Source organism: Arachis stenosperma, chromosome 10 (genome assembly GCF_014773155.1).
Source record: "Arachis stenosperma cultivar V10309 chromosome 10, arast.V10309.gnm1.PFL2, whole genome shotgun sequence".
NCBI classification, from domain to species: Eukaryota; Viridiplantae; Streptophyta; class Magnoliopsida; order Fabales; family Fabaceae; genus Arachis; species Arachis stenosperma.
Window position 1 is genome coordinate 102,301,011 of NC_080386.1, and position 25,049 is coordinate 102,326,059.

Genomic DNA, 25,049 nt, shown 5'->3' on the forward strand with positions numbered 1-25,049 from the left:
TAAGCTTGAAAACATAAACATCCTCTTAATAAATCAAATAATACAATTTCTCAAATCTAACCCTTTTTAAATAACTTTTCAAACAAGACTAGGATTTTGCAGAAATTTCGGCAGCACCTCCCCTAAAACTTGGACTTTTGCCACCCGGTTCGGGTCCCAACTAAACCATTTCTCATTCCTTTTCAACAGCTCAAAACCAGAAATCAATTTAAAGCAAGCTAAATCCAACAATCGCCTCAGTGGCGTATCTCAAGGAAATCATTTCAAAATCAACTCAATATCAATCGATATAGCTCATTTCCAAAGCTTTAAAGAAACGGCTCAATAACAAATCATTTGTCCAAAACCAAATCAATTAAAATAAACCATGCTGAATTCAAAAGTGCATTTGACTTTTCACATCATTAAAATAATTGGCTCAAATCAAATCAATCCTCAACGGATTAAACTCAGATTCAAATCTTTAAAGAATCAACTTCAAACATTACATTTCACAAGCCGCACAACAAATTCAGCCAAACCAACATCCATAATCATTCGAGTCAATCAAATAATACATAAGGCAGATACAATCACTAAATACACAATATCTCACATCAGTATCCATATGTAATAATTCCAATACATAAAACATAGTTTTTGGAAAGCGCCCCTACCTCAAAACACAAATTTCATAACCCAAACGCGTCACATAATCCTTTCCGCCTCGACCCGAGATCAACAATCAAAATCCCGGCAGCCAAAACCTCGGTTCCAAACCACTTTCGCAGCAGTCTCAACAACTCTAATCGCAACATACAACAACCAAAACTCAATCGTATAGCAATTAACGCCACAAACCTCAGCGTATGATAACAGAACAGTAACAAAAGGCTTTTCAAATCGAAACGCTTACCAAACCAAAGAAGGAACGGTTGAACCGAAACAGCGGCAGTCTCCAAACCGGTTCGGCGGCAGTCCGGCAGCCACCTCAAGCGGCAGCGATAACCTGAACCATATGCAGTGACAATGAGGTTTCCAGAAACTCAACGAAAGGGAAACCAACTTAAGACCCTTACCGATAGAATTTTCCGGCGACAGCAAAAACAGCCAGCAGCTCCGACGGTGCTCCTGGAAGTCACAGAACCACTCCCGGCGACCCGAATCGCAGAGACGCAGCTCCCTTTTTCGGCAGCGACACCTACAGCGGTCGAAACCCCTTTCTGATGGCGACAGCTCCGGTGACACAAACGGCTGCTGGACACGGTGGTTGGACTCCCAGCCCATTCTCAAATCTCTCTCTCTCTTGCTCTGCTCCCGAACTCTCTTTCTGGCTCTGCCATACATGACAGCGGCTGACCCTGTAGCAAGGACGACGGTGGCGCAGAGAGGACGACGGCGGCTTCCAGATATGGCGTCTTCTCCCCTCCGGCCATGGCTCGCATCTCCTCCCTCTCCGGATCGCAATTTACAGCGGTGATAGCAGAGCCGTTGGGAGAAACAGCGGCAACAATAGTGCCGCCCTCCACCCGCGCTTGCACTCTCGGCTCGTGGGTCACCATGGACAGCGACGACGGTGCGGCCTCAGGGAACGGCGACGCTTCCCTTCCGCGGGCCCTTTCTCTCTCTCCGTCGCATTTCTCTTCAGCTGGCCTCGATGAAGACAACGACACGGTGACGGGCTCAGTGGCGACGCTCCTTGCGGTTCCGGCGACGAGGATGACGGCGCCTCTCTCTCTCCTCTCTTCCTTCTCCCTGTCGCACGCTATTCCCTCTCTCTTGCTTTTGTTTTGTTTCTTCCATGGAAAAAAGGGGGAAACCGTGTTTGTGTGCCACGGCTGCTACTGGGTTTTTGGGAGAGGGTTTCAGTGGCGGCTGCTAGGGTTAGAGAGGTTAGGGTGTTGAGTGAAATTAGGGTTAGGGGTAAATTGGTAATTTCACTTAAAAATAGAGATAATATAGTAATTAGAAATAAATTCTAATCCAGCAATAATAATGTATAAAAATACTATTTGTTCATCAATTCTTACAAATTACTTTCAATAAAATGTCCAAATCTAAAAATTAGAAATAATATGCTTAATTTCTTCATTTTCCAAAATAGCAGTAATAATATTTAAAATATTACTCATTTAATCAAAATCATGTAAAATCCATATTATTTCATAACTATCAACCTTATACTTTAAATATAGAAAATAATCCAATAATTATAAAATTGGATAATAATCATAACTTATATCAAATCCAATAAATCAAAACTTGCCTTAATTATCTATAATAAAATAATCTCTGAAATTAAGGCTATAAATAACTGTAGGATTTGAGACTTGCTCATAATAAGACTTTTCAAAGATTCTGGGTCTTACATTCTACCCACCTTATAAAAATTTTCGCCCTCGAAAATTGATACAAAACGAAGGAAATTTCATAACAGTTCATTCTTGAACACATTTAAGAAATAAGCAAAAATGTCTCAACATATAAACATATATACGGTTTTCAAATACTTTGATTGTCATGAGTTTAAGGATGTAAAGGTAGGAGTGTGATTGCAAAGCAAACGTTACAAGGTAGGCTCAATGCAAAAGTTAACATGGGTCAACCATGTGATAGAAGGGCAAAGCATTAAAGGCTATAAAACAGGATGGAGTTAAAACGACGTGCTTAACCTCCGCACACTAATCTCATATCAACCTCAAAGTTTCAATTTTCCAACTCCATCAAGCACTTTACAAACCCCAAATTCGATCACAAGCCTGACAACCACAAACCCGTTCGCAAGGAACAAAACACCCACCACTCGTAACGCTGCACACCTACCGTTTCAAATTCCATATACACATATCACGTCTTAAAGAACTAACGCATCGTGTCACTACGTCTATAAGTCGCACGTGATATCAAACAATTCTCGAGTCTACTCAGAAGGATACAAGATTCTAGCAAGGAGAAACGATATCAAGGATAGTACTCATAGATTAGAAAGAATATATCCAATTCCAGACAAACAAGGATGCTCAAGCAATGAAGTTTGCTAGAAATAAATCAATTGACAACTTCAAAGATAACCCTTGGATCAAAGAAGTTCAATAGGATCAACAAGAAAACCAGCGCATCAGTTTGAAACAAACTCAAACTGAGTCGATGAAGTATGAGGTTTACAGAAGAGAATATTTCAAACCCAAGACAAAGCTCACAGAACTCAAGAGCACGATTACAAATACTTTCGAATACATTGTTTTTAAAAGAATCGAAAACTTGCAAGAAGGTCGCCTCGCAGTTTAAAAGAAGGTTAAGTGGTGCGCGAAATTGTGAACAATACTTTTCACAACTCTCATAATCCCTGGTCATGAACTCCAAAAACTTGGTAGTTCAATTCCATGGCATTACACAACTTCGCACAACTAACCAGCAAGTGCATTGGGTCGTCCAAGTAATACCTTACGTGAGTAAGGGTCGATCCCACGGAGATTGTTAGTATGAAGCAAGCTATGGTCATCTTGCAAATCTTAGTCAGGCAGACTCAAATGTATATGGTGATGAACGAAAATAGCATAAAAGATAAAGATAGAGATACTTATGTAATTCATTGGTAGGAACTTCAGATAAGCGCATGAAGATGCCTTCCCTTCCGTCTCTCTGCTTTCCTACTGTCTTCAACCAATCCTTCTTACTCCTTTCCATGGCAAGCTCGTGTAGGGTTTCACCGTTGTCAATGGCTACCTCCCATCCTCTCAGTGAAAGCGATTGCATTTGCTCTGTCACAGCATAGCGGAATTCAGCTGTCGGTTCTCGGTCAGGCCGGAATAATATCCATCGATACTTTTGCGTCTGTCACTAACGCCCCGCCTGCTAGGAGTTTGAAGCACGTCACAGTCATTCAGTCATTGAATCCTACTCAGAATACCACAGACAAGGTTAGACCTTCCGGATTCTCTTGAATGCTGCCATCAGTTCTCGCCTATACCACGAAGACTCTGATCTCACGGAATGGTTGGCTCGTTTGTCAGGCGAGCACTCGGTTGTCAGGCGATCAACCATGCATCGTGCAATCAAGAATCCAAGAGATATTCACTAGAGCCTTGGTTGCTTGTAGAACAAGAGTGGTTGTCAGTCACCTTGTTCATAAGTGAGAATGATGATGAGTGTCACGGATCATCACATTCATCAAGTTGAAGAACAAGTGATATCTTAGAACAAGAACAAGCGGAATTGAATGGAAGAACAATAGTAATTGCATTAATACTCGAGGTACAGCAGAGCTCCACACCTTAATCTATGGTGTGTAGAAACTCCACCGTTGAAAATACATAAGCATAAGGTCTAGGCATGGCCGAATGGCCAGCCTCCCAATGATCTAAGATAGCATAAAACGAAGATAGCTACCAAAGTCTCTAATACAATAGTAAAAGGTCCTACTTATAGATAACTAGTAGCCTAAGGTTTACAGAAATGAGTAAATGACATAAAAATCCACTTCCGGGCCCACTTGGTGTGTGCTTGGGCTGAGCAATGAAGCAATTTCGTGTAGAGACTCTTCTTGGAGTTAAACGCCAGCTTTTATGCCAGTTTGGGCGTTTAACTCCCATTTGGGTGCCAGTTCCAGCGTTTAACGCTGGGATTTCTTGAGGTGACTTTGAACGCCGGTTTGGGCCATCAAATCTTGGGCAAAGTATGAACTATCAAATATTGCTGGAAAGCCCAGGATGTCTACTTTCCAACGCCGTTGAGAGCGCGCCAATTGGGCTTCTGTAGCTCCAGAAAATCCACTTCGAGTGCAGGGAGGTCAGAATCCAACAGCATCTGCAGTCCTTTTCAGTCTCTGAATCAGATTTTTGCTCAGAACCTTCAATTTCAGCCAGAAAATACCTGAAATCACAGAAAAACACACAAACTCATAGTAAAGTCCAGAAAAGTGAATTTTAACTAAAAACTAATAAAATATACTAAAAACTCAACTAAAACTACCAAAATATACTAAAAACAATGCCAAAAAGTGTATAAATTATCCGCTCATCACAACACCAAACTTAAATTGTTGCTTGTCCTCAAGCAACTGAAAATCAAATAGGATAAAAAGAAGAGAATATGCAATGAATTCCAAAAACATCTATGAAGATCAGTATTAATTAGATGAGCGGGGCTTTCAGCTTTTTGCCTCTGAACAGTTTTGGCATCTCACTCTATCCTTTGAAATTCAGAATGGTTGGCTTCTTTAGGAACTCAGAATCCAGATAGTGTTATTGATTCTCCTAGTTAAGTATGATGATTCTTGAACACAGCTACTTTATGAGTCTTGGCCGTGGCCCAAAGCACTCTGTCTTCCAGTATTACCACCGGATACATACATGCCACAGACACATAATTGGGTGAACCTTTTCAGATTGTGACTCAGCTTTGCTAAAGTCCCCAATTAGAGGTGTCCAGGGTTCTTAAGCACACTCTTTTTGCCTTGGATCACAACTTTATTCTTTCTTTTTCTCTTTCCTTTTTTTTCGTTTTTTTTTGTTTTTTTTTTTCGCCTCTTTTTTTTTTGTATTCACTGCTTTTTCTTGCTTCAAGAATCATTTTTTTATGATTTTTCAGATCCTCAGTAACATGTCTCCTTTTTCATCATTCTTTCAAGAGCCAACCTTCATGAACCACAAATTCAAGATACATATGCACTGTTTAAGCATACATTCAGAGAACAAGAGTCTTGCCACCACATCAAAATAATTAAACTATTATAAAATTCAAAATTCATGCAATTCTTTCCTTTTTTCTCAATTAAGCACGTTTTTATTCAAGAAAGGTGATGGATTCATAGGACATTCATAACTTTAAGGCATAGACACTAAGACACTAATGATCACAAGACACAAACATGGATAAACATAAGCATAAAATTCGAAAAACAGAAGAATAAAGAACAAGGAAATTAAAGAACGGGTCCACCTTAGTGATGGCGGCTCTTTCTTTCTCTTGAAGATCCTATGGAGTGCTTGAGCTCCTCAATGTCTCTTCCTTGTCTTTGTTGCTCCTCCCTCATGATTCTTTGGTCTTCTCTAATTTCATGGAGGATGATGGAGTGTTCTTGATGCTCCACCCTTAGTTGTCCCATGTTGGAACTCAATTCTCCTAGGGAGGTGTTCAGTTGCTCCCAATAGTTTTGTGGAGGAAGGTGCATCCCTTGAGGTATCTCAGGGATCTCATGATGAGAGGGGTCTCTTGTGTGCTCCATCCTTTTCTTAGTGATGGGCTTGTCCTCATCAATGGGGGTGTCTCCTTCTATGTCAACTCCAACTGAATAACAGAGGTGACAAATGAGATGAGGAAAGGCTAGCCTTGCCAAGGTGGAAGACTTGTCCGCCACTTTATAGAGTTCTTGGGCTATAACCTCATGAACTTCCACTTCTTCTCCAATCATAATGCTATGAATCATGATGGCCTGGTCTAGAGTAACTTCGGACCGGTTGCTAGTGGGAATGATTGAGCGTTGGATGAACTCCAACCATCCTCTAGCCACGGGTTTGAGGTCATGCCTTCTCAATTGAACCGGCTTGCCTCTTGAGTCTCTCTTCCATTGTGCGCCCTCTTCACATATGACTGTGAGGACTTGGTCCAACCTTTGATCAAAGTTGACCCTTCTTGTGTAAGGATGTTCATCTCCTTGCATCATAGGCAAGTTGAACGCTACCCTCACGCTTTCCGAACTGAAATCCAAGTATTTCCCCCGAACCATAGTAAGATAATTCTTTGGATCCGGGTTCATACTTTGATCATGGTTCTTTGTGATCCATGCATTGGCATAGAACTCTTGAACCATCAAGATTCCGACTTGTTGAATGGGGTTGGTAAGTACTTCCCAACCTCTTCTTCGGATCTCATGGCGGATCTCCGGATATTCACCCTTTTTGAGTGAAAAGGGGACCTCGGGGATCACCTTCTTCAAGGCCACAACTTCATAGAAGTGGTCTTGATGCACCCTTGAGATGAATCTATCCATCTCCCATGACTCGGAGGTGGAAGCTTTTGCCTTCCCTTTCCTCTTTCTAGAGGTTTCTCCGGCCTTGGATGCCATAAATGGTTATGGAAAACGAAAAAGCAACGCTTTTACCACACCAAACTTAAAAGGTTTGCTCGTCCTCGAGCAAAAGAAGAAAGAAGAGAGTAGAAGAAGAAGAAATGAGGGAGAAAGGGATGGCTTTGTATTCGGCCAAAGAAGGGGAGAAGTGGTGTTTAGGTTGTGTGAAAATGAAGGAATGAAGAAGGGTATTTATAGGAGAGAGGGGAGATGGAGTTCGGCCATTATGGGTGGGTTTGGGAGGGAAAGTGGTTTGAATTTGAAGGGAGAGGTTGGTGGGGTTTTGTGAAGGATGGATGTGAGTGGTGAAGAGAAAGATGGGATTTGATAGGTGAAGGGTTTTTTGGGGAAGAGGTATTGAGGTGATTGGTGAATGGGGGAAGAAGAGAGACAGATCCTGTGGTGTCAAGGAAAAGTCATCCCTGCACCAAATGTTGCTCAAAATCACGTTTTGAGCCATTTCTGGCGTTAAACGCCGGGCTGGTGCCCATTCCTAGCGTTTAACGCCAGGTTCTTGCCCTTTTCTGGCGTTTAACGCCAGTCTGGTGCCCCTTTTTGGCGTTAAACGCCCAGAATGGTACCAGACTGGGCGTTAAACGCCCAACAGCTAACCTCACTGGCGTTTAAACGCCAGCAACATCTTCCTCCAGGGTGTGCTGTTTTTCTTCCTGTTTTTCATTTTGTTTTTGCTTTTTTCATTGATTTTGTGACTTCTCATGATCATCAACCTACAAAAAAAAAATAAAATAACAAAAGGAAATAGTTAATTATAAAACATTGGGTTGCCTCCCAACAAGCGCTTCTTTAATGTCATTAGCTTGACAGAGGACTCTCATGGAGCCTCACAGATACTCAGAGCCATGTTGGAACCTCCCAACACCAAACTTAGAGTTTGAATGTGGGGGTTCAACACCAAACTTAAAGTTTGGTTGTGGCCTCCCAACACCAAACTTAGAGTTTGACTGTGGAGGCTCTGTTTGGCTCTGTTTTGAGAGAAGCTCTTCATGCTTCTTCTCCATGGTGATAGAGGGATATCCTTGAGCCTTAAATACAAAGGATTCTTCATTCACTTGAATGATTAACTCTCCTCTATCAACATCAATCACAGCCTTTGCTGTGGCTAGGAAGGGTCTGCCAAGGATGATGGTTTCATCCATGCACTTCCCAGTCTCTAGGACTATGAAATCAGTAGGGATGTAATGGTCTTCAACTTTTACCAGAACATCCTCTACAAGTCCATGAGCTTGTTTTCTTGAGTTGTCTGCCATCTCTAGTGAGATTTTTGCAGCTTGCACCTCAAAGATCCCTAGCTTCTCCATTACAGAGAGGGGCATGAGGTTTACACTTGACCCTAAGTCACACAAGGCCTTCTTGAAGGTCATGGTGCCTATGGTATAAGGTATGGAAAACTTCCCAGGATCTTGTCTCTTTTGAGGTAATTTCTGCCTCGACAAGTCATCCAGTTCTTTGGTGAGCAAAGGAGGTTCATCTTCCCAAGTCTCATTTCCAAATAACTTGTCATTTAGCTTCATGATTGCTCCAAGGTATTTAGCAACTTGCTCTTCAGTGACATACTCATCCTCTTCAGAGGAAGAATACTCATCAGAGCTCATGAATGGCAGAAGTAATTCCAATGGAATCTCTATGGTCTCATTTTGAGCCTCAGATTCCCATGGTTCCTCATTGGGGAACTCAGAGGAGGTTGGTGCACGCCCATTGAGGTCTTTCTCAGTGGCGTCCACCTCCTCTCTTTCCTCTCCATATTCGGCCATGGTTATGGCCTTGCACTCTCCTTTTGGATTTTCTTCTGTATTACTTGGGAGAGTACTAGGAGGGAGTTCAGTAATTTTCTTGCTCAGCTGACCCACTTGTCCTTCCAAATTTCTGATGGAGGACCTTGTTTCAGTCATGAAACTTTGAGTGGTTTTGATCAGATCAGAGACCATGGTTGCTAAGTCAGAGGGGTTCTGCTTAGAATTCTCTGTCTGTTGCTGAGAAGATGATGGAAAAGGTTTGCCATTGCTAAACCTGTTTCTTCCACCATTATTGTTATTGAAACCTTGTTGAGGTCTCTCTTGATTCTTCCATGAGAAATTTGGATGATTTCTCCATGAAGAATTATAGGTGTTTCCATAGGGCTCTCCTAGGTAATTCACCTCTTCCATTGAAGGGTTCTCAGGATCATAAGCTTCTTCCTCAGATGAAGCATCCTTAGTACTGCCAGGTGCTTTTTGCATTCCAGACAGACTTTGAGAAATCAAATTGACTTGTTGAGTCAATATCTTATTCTGAGCCAGTATGGCATTCAGAGTATCAATCTCAAGAACTCCTTTCTTCTGACTTGTCCCATTATTCACAGGATTCCTTTCAGAAGTGTACATGAATTGGTTATTTGCAACCATCTCAATTAGTTTCTGAGCCTCTATAGGCGTCTTCTTCAGATGAAGAGATCCTCCAGCAGAGCTGTCCAAAGACATCTTGGATAGTTCAGAGAGACCATCATAGAAAATACCTATGATGCTCCATTCAGAAAGCATGTCCGAGGGACATTTTCTGATCAATTGTTTGTATCTTTCCCAAGCTTCATAGAGGGATTCTCCATCCTTCTGTCTGAAGGTTTGGACTTCCACTCTAAGCTTACTCCATTTTTGAGGTGGAAAGAACTTTGCCAAGAAGGCATTGACTAGCTTTTCCCAAGAGTCCAGGCTATCTTTAGGTTGTGAGTCCAACCATATTCTAGCTCTGTCTCTTACAGCAAAAGGGAATAGCATCAGTCTGTAGACCTCAGGGTCAACCCCATTAGTCTTGACTGTGTCACAGATTTGCAAGAACTCAGCTAAAAACTGATGAGGATCTTCCATTGGAAGTCCATGGAACTTGCAATTCTGTTGCATTAGAGAAACTAATTGAGGCTTAAGCTCAAAGTTGTTTGCTCCAATGGCAGGGATAGAGATGCTTCTCCCATAGAAGTTGGGAGTAGGTGCAGTAAAGTCACCCAGCACCTTCCTTGCATTGTTTGCATTGTTGTTGTTTTCGGCTGCCATGTGTTCTTCTTCTTTGAAGAATTCGGTCAGGTCCTCTAAAGAGAGTTGTGCTTTGGCTTCTCTTAGCTTTCTCTTCAAGGTCCTTTCAGGTTCAGGGTCAGCTTCAACAAGAATGCCTTTGTCTCTGCTCCTGCTCATATGAAAGAGAAGAGAACAAGAAGATGTGGAATCCTCTATGTCACAGTATAGAGATTCCTTGAGGTGCCAGAGGAAACGAAAAATAGAAGAAGGAGGTAGAAGAATTCGAACTTGATTAGATAGAGTTCGAATTGTGCATTAAGAAGGAGTGGTACTCCATAAATAGAAGGATGTGGGAAGAGGGGAAGAGAATTTTCGAAAATTAAGTTAAAGAAATTGAAAACATTTTGAAAAATACTAATTAATTTTCGAAAATAAGAGTGGGAAAGAAATCAAGTGATTTTTGAAAAAGATTTTGAAATTAGAAGTTAAAAAGATTTGATTGAAAACTGATTTTGAAAAAGATGTGATTAAAGAGATAGGATTGAAAAGATTTGATTTAAAAACAATTTTAAAAGATATGTTTTGAAAATAATTTTTTAAAAGATTTGATTTTGAAAATCAATGACTTGTCTAACAAGAAAAGATATGATTCAAACATTAAACCTTCCTCAACAGAAAAGGCAACATATTTGAGATGTTCAATCAAATCATTAATTGTTAGTAAGTATCTTTGAAAAAGGAAAGGAATTGATTTTGAAAACATTTGATTGAAAATATATGATTTGAAAAAGATTTGATTTTGAAAAGTTTAGAAAACTTGAAAAAAAATGATTTGAAAAACAAAATCTTTCCCCTTTGCCATCCTGGCGTTAAACGCCCAGAATGGCCTCCATTCTGGCGTTTAACGCCCAAAATGCTACCTCTTTGGGCGTTAAACGCCCAACCAGGTACCCTGGCTGGCGTTTAAACGCCAGTCTGTCTTCTTCACTGGGCATTTTTGAATGCTCAGCTTTTTCTGTATAATTCCTCTGCAGCATGTTCTGAATCTTCAATTCTTTGTATTATTGACTTGAAAAGACACAACTTAGAAATATTTTTGGATTTTTAATAATCAAAATGCAACAGGAATGAAATAACAATGCATGCAAGACACCAAACTTAGCAGTTTGTATACTACTGACACTATATGAGACACATAAACACTCAAGCCAAAAGAATTCAAAGATCAGAGTAAGAAATCATCAAGAATTACTTGAAGATCCTTAAGATACATGAATGAATGTATGCAATTGACACCAAACTTAAGATGAGACTAGTGTCTCAACAAGGAACATAACATATTTTTGGTTTTTATGAAATTTTTTGAAAATTTTTTTGTGTTTTTCGAAAATTAAGTGGAAAAAGATATCAAAATTCTTAATGAGAATTCCAGGAATCAGTGCAATGCTAGTCTAAGACTCCGGTCCAGGAATTAGACATGGCTTCACAGCCAGCCAAGCTTTCAAAGAAAGCTTCGGTCCAAAACACTAGACATGGCCAAAGGCCAGCCAAGCCTTAGCAGATCACTGCTCCAAAAGCAAGATTGATAAAAATCAACAAGCTCTCGTGATGATAAGTTGAAACCTCGGTCCAATGAGATTAGACATGGCTTCCCAGCCAGCCAGATTTCAACAAATCATCATGAAACTCTAGAATTCGTCTTCAAGAATTTCGAAAAAAAAAAATACCTAATCTAAGCAACAAGATGTACCGTCAGTTGTCCAAACTGAACAATCCCTGGCATTGTTACCAAAAGCTTGCTCAAAACTTGAACAATCCCCGGCAACGGCGCCAAAAACTTGGTGCGCGAAATTGTGAACAATACTTTTCACAACTCTCATAATCCCTGGTCATGAACTCCAAAAACTTGGTAGTTCAATTCCATGGCATTACACAACTTCGCACAACTAACCAGCAAGTGCACTGGGTCGTCCAAGTAATACCTTACGTGAGTAAGGGTCGATCCCACGGAGATTGTTAGTATGAAGCAAGCTATGGTCATCTTGCAAATCTTAGTCAGGCAGACTCAAATGTATATGGTGATGAACGAAAATAGCATAAAAGATAAAGATAGAGATACTTATGTAATTCATTGGTAGGAACTTCAGATAAGCGCATGAAGATGCCTTCCCTTCCGTCTCTCTGCTTTCCTACTGTCTTCATCCAATCCTTCTTACTCCTTTCCATGGCAAGCTCGTGTAGGGTTTCACCATTGTCAATGGCTACCTCCCATCCTCTCAGTGAAAGCGATTGCATATGCTCTATCACAGCATAGCGGAATTCAGCTGTCGGTTCTCGGTCAGGCCGGAATAATATCCATCGATACTTTTGCGTCTGTCACTAACGCCCCGCCTGCTAGGAGTTTGAAGCACGTCACAGTCATTCAGTCATTGAATCCTACTCAGAATACCACAGACAAGGTTAGACCTTCCGGATTCTCTTGAATGCTGCCATCAGTTCTCGCCTATACCACGAAGACTCTGATCTCACGGAATGGTTGGCTCGTTTGTCAGGCGAGCACTCGGTTGTCAGGCAATCAACCATGCATCGTGCAATCAGGAATCCAAGAGATATTCACTAGAGCCTTGGTTGCTTGTAGAACAAGAGTGGTTGTCAGTCACCTTGTTCATAAGTGAGAATGATGATGAGTGTCACGGATCATCACATTCATCAAGTTGAAGAACAAGTGATATCTTAGAACAAGAACAAGCGGAATTGAATGGAAGAACAATAGTAATTGCATTAATACTCGAGGTACAGCAGAGCTCCACACCTTAATCTATGGTGTGTAGAAACTCCACCGTTGAAAATACATAAGCATAAGGTCTAGGCATGGCCGAATGGCCAGCCTCCCAATGATCTAAGATAGCATAAAACGAAGATAGCTACCAAAGTCTCTAATACAATAGTAAAAGGTCCTACTTATAGATAACTAGTAGCCTAAGGTTTACAGAAATGAGTAAATGACATAAAAATCCACTTCCGGGCCCACTTGGTGTGTGCTTGGGCTGAGCAATGAAGCAATTTCGTGTAGAGACTCTTCTTGGAGTTAAACGCCAGCTTTTATGCCAGTTTGGGCGTTTAACTCCCATTTGGGTGCCAGTTCCAGCGTTTAACGCTGGGATTTCTTGAGGTGACTTTGAACGCCGGTTTGGGCCATCAAATCTTGGGCAAAGTATGGACTATCATATATTGCTGGAAAGCCCAGGATGTCTAATTTCCAACGCCGTTGAGAGCGCGCCAATTGGGCTTCTGTAGCTCCAGAAAATCCACTTCGAGTGCAGGGAGGTCAGAATCCAACAGCATCTGCAGTCCTTTTCAGTCTCTGAATCAGATTTTTGCTCAGAACCTTCAATTTCAGCCAGAAAATACCTGAAATCACAGAAAAACACACAAACTCATAGTAAAGTCCAGAAAAGTGAATTTTAACTAAAAACTAATAAAAATATACTAAAAACTCAACTAAAACTACCAAAAACATACTAAAAACAATGCCAAAAAGTGTATAAATTATCCGCTCATCATTAAGCAATAAACATCCTTCAAAAGAGTAACAAAAACATAAATGTGGCTTTGCTTTAATGCAATTTCATGTTGAAACAGATCATGTAGAATTTTAAAACAAACTGTACACAGGTTTTGGCTAAGAGCAAAAGTATTTCCTCAACTATTTTGGAAGATAGTTAGGTGTACAATCTTAATCAAAAGCAATCATAAAACTTGGAAGAGAAATCAAATGCTCGTTCAAAAATCCTCAAAATCCATATTCAAACAAGCGTGTATAACATTTATAGCGAGAACAAAAGAGGAAGTTAAACTCTTTTTAGAAAAGAAATCCCGAGGTAAAAATTTTGCTTACAATCTGGTAAGGAAACAAGCGGTGTGTTACAAACAAACAGGTTTCCATTAAACAAGGGAACTTTTTAGAACCTCATTTAAAATAGCGCATGTCAATTTTAAAACAATTTTGTCAAAAATCGAACAATGGTTTCAATCTCAATCAAGCAATAGAAAATAAATTCCGTTTAGAATTTCTTCAAAGAGTATTCAAAACTTCTTTAAAAGTTCAAAAACAAGACTCACAAGTGTTCTTGAAATCATCATCTCACAATAATAGTCAAGAAGATTAGAACGTACTTGAAAAGGAGTCAAGTCATCCAAGAAAGGGTCTTAAATCAAAGTAGTCCAAATAAGATCCACTAGGCATGAGACACCAAACAAGCTTTCAATTGATTCAAAAGAATACAAAAGTTATAGGAAAAGACACCCCAATCATTAGTAATTTCTCAAGGATAAATCTTTGACTAAAAACTCTTGTAAAGAAAATGAGAGGATAAACGATGCACTATTTTGAAACGAATCAAACTAACTCACATAAGAATGAGATTCACAAGGCTGGAAAAGCCAAGATCAATGATAATGTTCACAAATTGTAAGAGATTAGTTAAAAATAAAGTCAAGTATGACATTCATAGAGATGGAAGGTTTAATAGAGAATTTAGTCCGTTCATAGGAAGAAAGCTATGAGTCCAACACTTTCAAAAGAACAACAATGGTATAAACCATATAGCATGCTAAATCAACTCAATTCAAAATAAGTTAAGTAAAGCTTATCAAATGAGACTCAACTGGGATAAAAGTGAAAAAGCTTTCCTTTCCAAAATTTTGAAAAATATCCAAATACCTAATCAAATGAAAATGTGCATTGGAACTATAGTAAAATTACTAGAAAGTCAATTTATAATTTTAAAGTAAATGCAGTTCCGTAAACCAGTAAAAGTACAAGCGAGGTATTAGAAATAAATAGTTGTCAAACTGTGTAAGAAATCTTCAAGTTTCATATATAGATAAGTATACATCTATTCAACAGCAATTTTCATAAAAGTCTCAAAACTAGCTGTAATCACTGTCAAATAAGAGGAAAAACCGAATCAACAATTTCTATAAGAATGGACTCGGAATCCGGACTTAAAAAGGCACAGTGCATTAAGACAAGTTCAAAGCTATATCAAAGGATACGTGAATCAAAAAGAACTCAAACAGAGAAAGATAGATACAACAAGGATCTCAAACAAGCATATGCACTTAGGATCAAACAAGAATGCATATGATTAAGGGAATAGAGTAGAAATATCAAACTACTTTTCAAAAGGAGTAGCAAACAAGAATTTCAAGTTAGGACATGAAAGAACAGGTCGACTCGAACAAAATCCAAAACACACAACTGAATAGCCTCGAGAAATAGTTTCCAACGTTCCCAAAACCCGCGATTCGCTTTGCTCAAAACTCGTATATCGCCTATGATAACCCATTAGTGCTTTCATAGACATAATTCACTAGTATTAAGCCGGCCAAACTTAATACCAAGAATTATGCAATGCAAGACTAACGGCGTTAATCAATAGACCGTCATGTGCATAAAGCTCTAATTCTCATCATTCGACAAGACCTAATACATGACAAACGCTCAGAGCATGCAATTGAAGCATAGTCAGTCCATTCCTCAGGCTCTACAGGAAGAACTGCTCTGATACCATAATGTAACACCCTAACTACCAAAGCTCACGCTTCCGGCTGCGCAACTCTGATAGTTCGGATATTACGACGACACTTATACTATTTAATACTAACATATGAGCCTGTTTAAAACTTTAAACCGCAAATACCGTTCCCAAAAATACTTTCGTTCGATAACGTACATCCAAAGAAACCATACAACTTACAAAAACTCATAAAGAGTACATCCATATATATACATACATATATAAATAATATTACAGACATTAACCAATACAATTCCTATCCCTCTTATAGAATATATCAAGATAAAGGCGAGGGTACAATAATTAATAATCTAAAGCAATACAGAACATCACAACAATAACTAAATAAATTCTTCGTAACTTCTGCGCCCATATCCTAAAAGGGGAAAAATGTAAGGGGTGAGAACATCATCCTCGAAAGGGTTCTCAGTAGAGGGTTTTTGGGAATTACTGTAATAGGATACATGAAGATAAACCGCACCAGTGATTAATAACCGACTTATGCCTCTTTTCAAAAACAACAGTTTACAATAAAAGTAAAGTCGAAAATCTTTTCTGAAAGAGGAACCGTTCAATTCTCAAAATATCAAAGCCTTTCAAAATGGTTTATCTATACTGAACCAAAGTAGCCTTTCATATTTTATTCCAAACCAAAAACACAAAACCGAAATCAACCATCGGTTCATCTCATTCCAACCACGGCCCTAGGCCCAAACAATCCAACCACAACCAATCCACCACAATCCAACATAGTTCCAGAAGCAAACACAAGTAGGAAGATGCAAACACAAACAAACAGTTATTGCAAGTAGAACAATTAGCAGTTAATCACATAGGCAAACCAAGTACAATATGCATACCCAAACAATGTCACATAGATGCATATGATGCATGCCTGTCCCTAGTGGCTGATGATATCATCTGTCGGTTATAGAGTCAACCCGACAAGTCCTGGTAGCTAACCATTGGACTGTCCCTCTGTCGCGCATCCCCAACTCGAGTTATACTCATCATAAACTTGATCATAAACATGATCCATATCCATCACCCTCACTGGTGAATATTTCGGGGGCGAGCTCATCCGGGACTTTCACAGTGCCCGGCCACACTTACGACATAGGGTCAACAGAGTATCAAGTCTCAACCTGGAGCACGTGGTGGCTAGCCACTGCTACTACCCAGGGAAACCCTCATCTCCGATAGTGGAAGTGCAAACATCACAACTTATCAATATCTCAGCATAAATGCTTTCATTCTCAATCATGGATCAACATCCATCTCAGCCATCCGGCTCACGGTTCAATCCAGAACCAGCCAATATTAATAATCACACACAGCCATTCCGGCTCACGGTTCAATCCAGAACCAGCCAATATTCATATCATTCAAAGCCATTCCGGCTCACAACAAAACAGCACTTCCACATTCAAAATCATCAAATTATGAAATCGGCATTTAAGCCATAAATCATTTTCTCAATCCATTTCACTTTGAAATCAAGTTTCAACTATTTTCAGCCTTGGCTTTAGAAATCTCGTTTCTCAAATCATCTCAGGCTCATAAGCCAAATTTACTCAAAGTGAGTTCCCTTTTTAAAACAGAGCCACTCTCGGCATTCTCTTTCCAAACTTCCAAACCATGGCAAGTTAAGGATTATTTCAAAGCATTCAAAATCACCCATCCAACAATGGGATTTTATATCAAAAGTTTCTCGGCAGAGTCCCAAGTCTTTAGGGAAGGTCAACCTATATCAATTTCCTTAAAATTCATTGAAACTCTTAAAATCATAGATTTCTCGGTTCAAGTAAATAAAACTGAATTTACTATAAAACCGGCCATACAAAATCACAAGTTCCAACCCGGTCCAAAAATCAACTCATTTGAAACGGAACCGGTTCATTTGAATCAAACCACTTTCAAGTTTCTTTTTAGAACCCATTTTTCTAACTCTTCCAAAATGCCTCAAACTTGATTAATCAATCAAAAGTCTAGGTTCCTTTGAAATCACTAAAAACTCCTTTTTATATTAAAATCAATATTGGAGCATCATTCTTTCCTTTAGTGATTCAAACGGTAAAAATAGTTCAATTCTAAATAAGCCGAACTCAACGTATAAGGTTCATTAAATAAATTAAGCTTGAAAACATAAACATCCTCTTAATAAATCAAATAATACAATTTCTCAAATCTAACCCTTTTTAAATAACTTTTCAAACAAGACTAGGATTTTGCAGAAATTTCGGCAGCACCTCCCCTAAAACTTGGACTTTTGCCACCCGGTTCGGGTCCCAACTAAACCATTTCTCATTCCTTTTCAACAGCTCAAAACTAGAAATCAATTTAAAGCAAGCTAAATCCAACAATCGCCTCAGTGGCGTATCTCAAGGAAATCATTTCAAAATCAACTCAATATCAATCGATATAGCTCATTTCCAAAGCTTTAAAGAAACGGCTCAATAACAAATCATTTGTCCAAAACCAAATCAATTAAAATAAACCATGCTGAATTCAAAAGTGCATTTGACTTTTCACATCATTAAAATAATTGGCTCAAATCAAATCAATCCTCAACGGATTAAACTCAGATTCAAATCTTTAAAGAATCAACTTCAAACATTACATTTCACAAGCCGCACAACAAATTCAGCCAAACCAACATCCATAATCATTCGAGTCAATCAAATAATACATAAGGCAGATACAATCAATAAATACACAATATCTCACATCAGTATCCATATGTAATAATTCCAATACATAAAACATAGTTTTTGGAAAGCGCCCCTACCTCAAAACACAAATTCCATAACCCAAACACGTCACATAATCCTTTCCGCCTCGACCCGAGATCAACAATCAAAATCCCGGCAGCCAAAACCTCGGTTCCAAACCACTTTCGCAGCAGTCTCAACAACTCTAATCGCAACATACAACAACCAAAACTCAATCGTATAGCAATTAACGCCACAAACCTCAGCGTATGATAACAGAACAGTAACAAAAGGCTTTTCAAATCGAAACGCTTACCGAACCAAAGAAGGAACGGTTGAACCGAAACAGCGGCAGTCTCCAAACTGGTTCGGCGGCAGTCCGGCAGCCACCTCAAGCGGCAGCGATAACCTGAACCATATGCAGTGACAATGAGGTTTCCAGAAACTCAACGAAAGGGAAACCAACTTAAGACCCTTACCGATAGAATTTTTCGGCGACGGCAAAAACAGCCAGCAGCTCCGACGGTGCTCCTGGAAGTCACAGAACCACTCCCGGCGACCCGAATCGCAGAGACGCAGCTCCCTTTTTCGGCAGCGACACCTACAGCGGTCGAAACCCCTTTCTGATGGCGACAGCTCCGGTGGAGGCGGCGCCGGTGACACAAACGGCTGCTGGACACGGTGGTTGGACTCCCAGCCCATTCTCAAATCTCTCTCTCTCTTGCTCTGCTCCCGAACTCTCTTTCTGGCTCTGCCATACATGACAGCGGCTGACCCTGTAGCAAGGACGACGGTGGCGCAGAGAGGACGACGGCGGCTTCCAGATATGGCGTCTTCTCCCCTCCAGCCATGGCTCGCATCTCCTCCCTCTCCGGATCGCGATTTACAGCGGTGATAGTAGCGCCGTTGGGAGAAACAGCGGCAACAATAGTGCCGCCCTCCACCCGCGCTTGCACTCTCGGCTCGTGGGTCACCATGGACAGCGATGACGGTGCGGCCTCAGGGAACGGCGACGCTTCCCTTCCGCGGGCCCTTTCTCTCTCTCCGTCGCATTTCTCTTCAGCTGGCCTCGATGAAGACAACGACACGGTGACGGGCTCAGCGGCGACGCTCCTTGCGGTTCCGGCGACGAGGATGACGGCGCCTCTCTCTCTCCTCTCTTCCTTCTCCCTGTCGCACGCTATTCCCTCTCTCTTGCTTTTGTTTTGTTTCTTCCATGGAAAAAAGGGGGAAACCGTGTTTGTGTGCCACGGCTGCTACTGGGTTTTTGGGAGAGGGTTTCAGTGGCGGCTGCTAGGGTTAGAGAGGTTAGGGTGTTGAGTGAAATTAGGGTTAGGGGTAAATTGGTAATTTCACTTAAAAATAGAGATAATATAGTAATTAGAAATAAATTCTAATCCAGCAATAATAATGTATAAAAATACTATTTGTTCATCAATTCTTACAAATTACTTTCAATAAAATGTCCAAATCTAAAAATTAGAAATAATATGCTTAATTTCTTCATTTTCCAAAATAGCAGTAATAATATTTAAAATATTACTCATTTAATCAAAATCATGTAAAATCCATATTATTTCATAACTATCAACCTTATACTTTAAATATAGAAAATAATCCAATAATTATAAAATTGGATAATAATCATAACTTATATCAAATCCAATAAATCAAAACTTGCCTTAATTATCTATAATAAAATAATCTCTGAAATTAAGGCTATAAATAACTGTAGGATTTGAGACTTGACTTTTCAAAGATTCTGGGTCTTACAGTGAGTCTTGATCGAGTATGAAAGTTTCTATGTTAGCCCAAAACTTGAATAAGGATTTGCTTTTTAATAAGATCAGTCGCTGCATCAATTATAGCAATAATTTCTTTAAAGTAAATTGTGATGGAAGTCTCTTTTAAGAATGAACAGCTGGCGGGTTTGCAAGATGACAGAGGGAGATGGGTCCTTGGCTGTTCTAGCTCTTTGCCTCCTTGGCCTCTGCATCAATGCGAATTAATGACAGTTTGACACAAGTTAATGTTAGTCTGAAAGCTAATGGAGGATAGGGATATTGTCTCTTGTCAAAAAATTGGGAGGTACAATTTAAGCTTATTTGAAGGAATGCCAATTAAGTAGCGGATTGGATGGCTAAAGGCTCGGTAACTTATGATGTTTGAATAGAGCCTGGAGAGGATCTGATGGTGTTTCTGCACAAAGATCTGATTTTATTTAACTAGTTCTTGGTTCTTTGTGCTTGGGTTCTCTGGTTTTTCTTTTGTTAAATTTTTTTCAATCAACAAAAATAAATAAATAAATACTTGCTAAATCAACACACAATATATAAAAATCATTCAATGAAAAAGTTTTATGTTATGAGCTGCTACGTCCTACTGGGTGGTAATAATATTGAAATTACGAAAATGCATGATGAATTTATCCAAAGGAATAATCAACACTACATGGATTTGATTATGAAGAACTGTTATACACCGAAAATTATATTGTATTACACGATCATATTAAGTACACGTTAAAATGAATTATCAAAATTAATTATTAATATAAAATAAATATTAAAATATAAAATATATATTAAAAATAAATTAAATTACAAATATATTTATACATAAATATATAATGATTAATTTTATCAATTAATTTTAATATACAAATAATATTTTTATATATTTGTTGTTGACCCTCACCATCGATAGCCGAGTGGCACCCCCTAATTATATGAGATTCAAACCTCAGAAGACAAAATATCCTTGGTAAAATTCTTACTTAGATTAATGTTTCCTTTTCCATTTCATAATAATAATAATAATAATAATAATAATAATAATAATAATAATAATAATATATGCATTTTATAGTATTTATAAAATACACATATTTTAATTTTATAAAAGAGTAAATTTTATCTCTCAATACTCATATTTAGATAATTTAAGCATGTACGAAATTTATGTGTTTAATAGAATTGCGTAATAATAATTAATAAAAAGAAGAAGGGGTATCAGTTAGCGGCTAATACTAAAATAAAGAGAATTCATTTTTAATTGCAGTCTAGTTACATATTCAAACATTTTTATTTTTATGTTTAATCAAGTAGGTTCAAATTTAATAAAGTTATTTTTATTACACCAGTGTGTATATACATGCGTTTTAATAAGCTTTTTTATTTTTATTTTCGCCTTCTTTTTTTTTGCATTCTTCCTTTGTCTTCGTTTTCTTCCTCCTTCTTCTTCTTCGCTTTCTTCCTTCTTCTTCTTTACGTGTTTTTTCTCAATCGTTATTATTTTATTGTTGCTGTGTTTTTTCTTTTTCTCCTTTTAATTGAGGTTTATTTGGATTCAAAAATAAATTCGATGTGTTTTTATTGATGATTGAGTCTTTTTAACTACTTGTTCAAAATTAAACTAATTTCAGTTCATTTGTGAATTATTTGAGGTTCACTTGATGCTGCTGATAAGTATTGTCCAAAATTTTTATTTCTTAAGTAGTTTCGATTCATTTCTTAGTTTAATTGAGGTTCATTTACGAATCCAGAAATAAATTGTGTGTTTTTGTTGATGATTGAGTCTTTTTGACTACTTGTTCAAAACTAAATTAATTTCGATTCATTTGTGTGTTAATTAAGGTTCAGTTGATGCTGCTGATAAGTTTTGACCAAGTTTTTTACTTCTTAAGTAATTTCAGTTCATTTATTAGTTTATTTGAGATTCATTTGGATCCAAAAATGAATTCAATGTATTTTTATTGATGATTGAGTCTTTTTGACTGCTTGTTTAAAACTGAATTAATTGAATGGAAGGGAGTGGAATCTAATGCCATTAAATAAAGTGATAATGAATAATTTCATTCTTCTTTGCTAAAAACATTTGGTCAATGCTTATCAACAGTAGCAAGTGAACCTCAATTAGCATACAAATGAACCAAAATTAGTTCAGATTTGAACAAACAGTCAAAAAGACTCAATCATTAATAAAAACACATTGAATTCATTTTTGTATCTAAATGAACCTCAATTAAACTAAGATGTTAGAATATAATTAGGATCAATTAGTATTATTTAGTATATCTGAATATTTATTATAGAATATTACATCTTTATTATTACGATTCTCTTAGTACCTATAAAAATCCTTTTATATTGTATCATTGTACACAACTTGAATAGACAACTTGAATACACTCAATAGTCAATAATACACAAATCTTTTCTCCAGTTTAGTCTCTTATTTCTAACATGGTATAAGAGCCATGGTATTCTCCTTAAAGAGGATAGGTTATTTTCTTTGCGGTGAAATTACTATAGTTTTTGCATTTTTTTCTATGCCATTCTTCTTTCCCTTTTGTCACTCCTTTTATGCTTTTTCACCTCACCGACGAGCCTATTTTCTCTGTCTTATATTTTTTCGAGTCGAATGATCAAACACCATTGTCATCCGTTGCTTACCTATTCTCATGAATAAATCATATAGTTTTTGCTTACCTATTCTCATGAAGAAATCATATAGTTTTCGCTCTCTTTCAACAGTTCCGTCTGCGTTCTCTCGTGGCAGTTCCATCTTCGTTTTCTCATGCCAGTTTTGTTTGTGTTCTCTCGTGGTAGTTCTGTCTGTGTTTTTCGTAGCAGTTTCGTCTGCCTTTCGTCTGTGCATTTTCTCATAGCAGTTCCGTCTGCGTTTCGTCTGTATTTCCTTGTGGCAGTTCCGTTTGCGTTTCTTTTCGGCAATTCCTGCACTTCTTTCAGATAGCGGCGGTTCCGTCTGTACTTCAGACAAGCGGCAGTTCCGTCTGCGCTTCCTTCAGACAAGCGGCAGTTCCGTCTGCGTTTCCTTTCGGCAGTTTCGTCTGCACCCGTTTTATCAGTTTATGCAGTTTTTTTCTCTTTATTTCGTTATTTTAAATAAGTTTCAAACTCAAGCAACTTGAGTTTGAGGGGGGATGTTAGAATATAATTTTGATCAATTAGTATTATTTAGTATATATGAATATTTATTATAGGAGATTACGTCTTTATTATTACAATTCTCTTAGTACCTATAAATATCCTTTTATATTGTATCATTGTACACAATTTGAATAGATAACTTGAATACACTCAATAATCAATAATACACAAATCCTTTCTCCAGTTTAGTCTCTTGTTTCTAACATAAGAAATGAACCAAAATTACTTAAAGAATAAAAAATTTGGTCAATACTTATTAAAAGTTTCAAGTAAACCTCAATTAACACACAAATAAACCGAAATAAACTAAGAAATGAATCGAAATTATTTAATGATGGCATCAGAAAAAATCATAACCAATAAAAATGTTAGCAAACTGTTGGTGTTATTGGTAATGATGATAACAAAAGAAAAAATGTTGGTGTTATTGGTGATGACGATAATGAAAAAGAAAAAGAAAAAGAAGAAGACGTAATATTGGGAAAGGAAGAGAATGAGGAGGAAGAGTGAAGAAGAAAAACCTGTATACGCGAATTTAGAAGAAGAAGAAATAAGAGGAGAATGAGAAGGAAACAAATCATAGAAGGAGAATGAAAAGAAAACAAAAAATGAGAAGGAGGCACATGATTTAAAAAGTTGTTAAAACAACTTAGTTAAATTTTGTTAAGTATTTTACTTAAATATAGAATTTTAGTGTTTCAAATTTTTAATTGCGCTAATAAATAGTAATAAGTAAGTCCCCACAATCGCCTAAATTAACGCCCACAAATCATCGAATGAATATTAACATTGGGAACAAAATAAAGAAGTAACATTATGACCAAATCATCCAAACAGTTTTGAATCTCTTCCCAAAAGTTCTTATTTAAATCAATTTTTTTATCCACTATATTTATATTTTCTCTGTAGTCTTTTTATTTTCTCATTTTATTAAAAAAATTAAAATGAATAAATGAGATCATGGAGAAAAAGTTTGCTCCACGACTCCACCGCTCTTAGTGCCATTTTCAGAACCCATTATCATCAACATCATCACAGCACTTTCTCCTTGAAGATGTTTGTTGTGATGTTCTTCTTCTTCTAAACATGGACCATTGGTTACGGCAACGCCCTGGCAGCTTTTAATGAGTTCCGACACCAATAACTCAATAAAGGAGGATAACAACAAATGCTAGGAAACATTGCTGGAGCTTCAAGGTCAATTTTCCACCGTGGGTCTCTCCGCCCAAGGTCACTTATATATATCCTACCTCACTATTGCAACGATTCCCCCTCCCTCAATAATCAATGACTGGCCAATGCTTCTCATCATTATTGTTATCCCGTCTCCACCAACAACTCTAACCATATTGCAATAAACTAAGTTTCCCGCCAATCTCATGCATTTTCAATTTTTCATCAAGCTTTTGTGATACTTTCACTTTATATGTCTATGATAATAAAATTAAAAAGATAAAATATTTTCATGTGGCCTATTAGCTCAGTTGGTTAGAGCGTTGTGCTAATAATGCGAAAGTCGCAGGTTCGAGACCTTCATGGGCCAATTTAATTGAATTTTAATTTTTATTTCCATACTTTAGTCAGGGCACCATAGATATATTCATATAGGATATTGTACATATATCCGCATATTCCAATGATACCGTTACTTTTTCTTAAAATCCTTGATTCCCTTCCAACGTGATTCCATATAGTGGGAAGCATCATTCTATGAATAAACCCCACACTTAAAGGCATGAGAGGCACCACCA

General features: G+C 38.1%; 2 non-coding genes across 2 annotated transcripts; both read left to right on the top strand.

Annotated features, from left to right (window-relative positions):
• The first annotated feature begins 9,579 nt into the window (after window positions 1-9,579).
• LOC130959272 (small nucleolar RNA R71) lies at window positions 9,580-9,687 on the top strand. Its single transcript, XR_009078365.1, has one exon. It is a non-coding gene; the product is annotated as a small nucleolar RNA R71 (small nucleolar RNA).
• A 15,080-nt stretch (window positions 9,688-24,767) lies between these two features.
• On the top strand, window positions 24,768-24,841 carry TRNAI-AAU (transfer RNA isoleucine (anticodon AAU)). Its single transcript has one exon. It is a non-coding gene; the product is annotated as a tRNA-Ile (tRNA).
• Window positions 24,842-25,049: the final 208 nt, after the last annotated feature.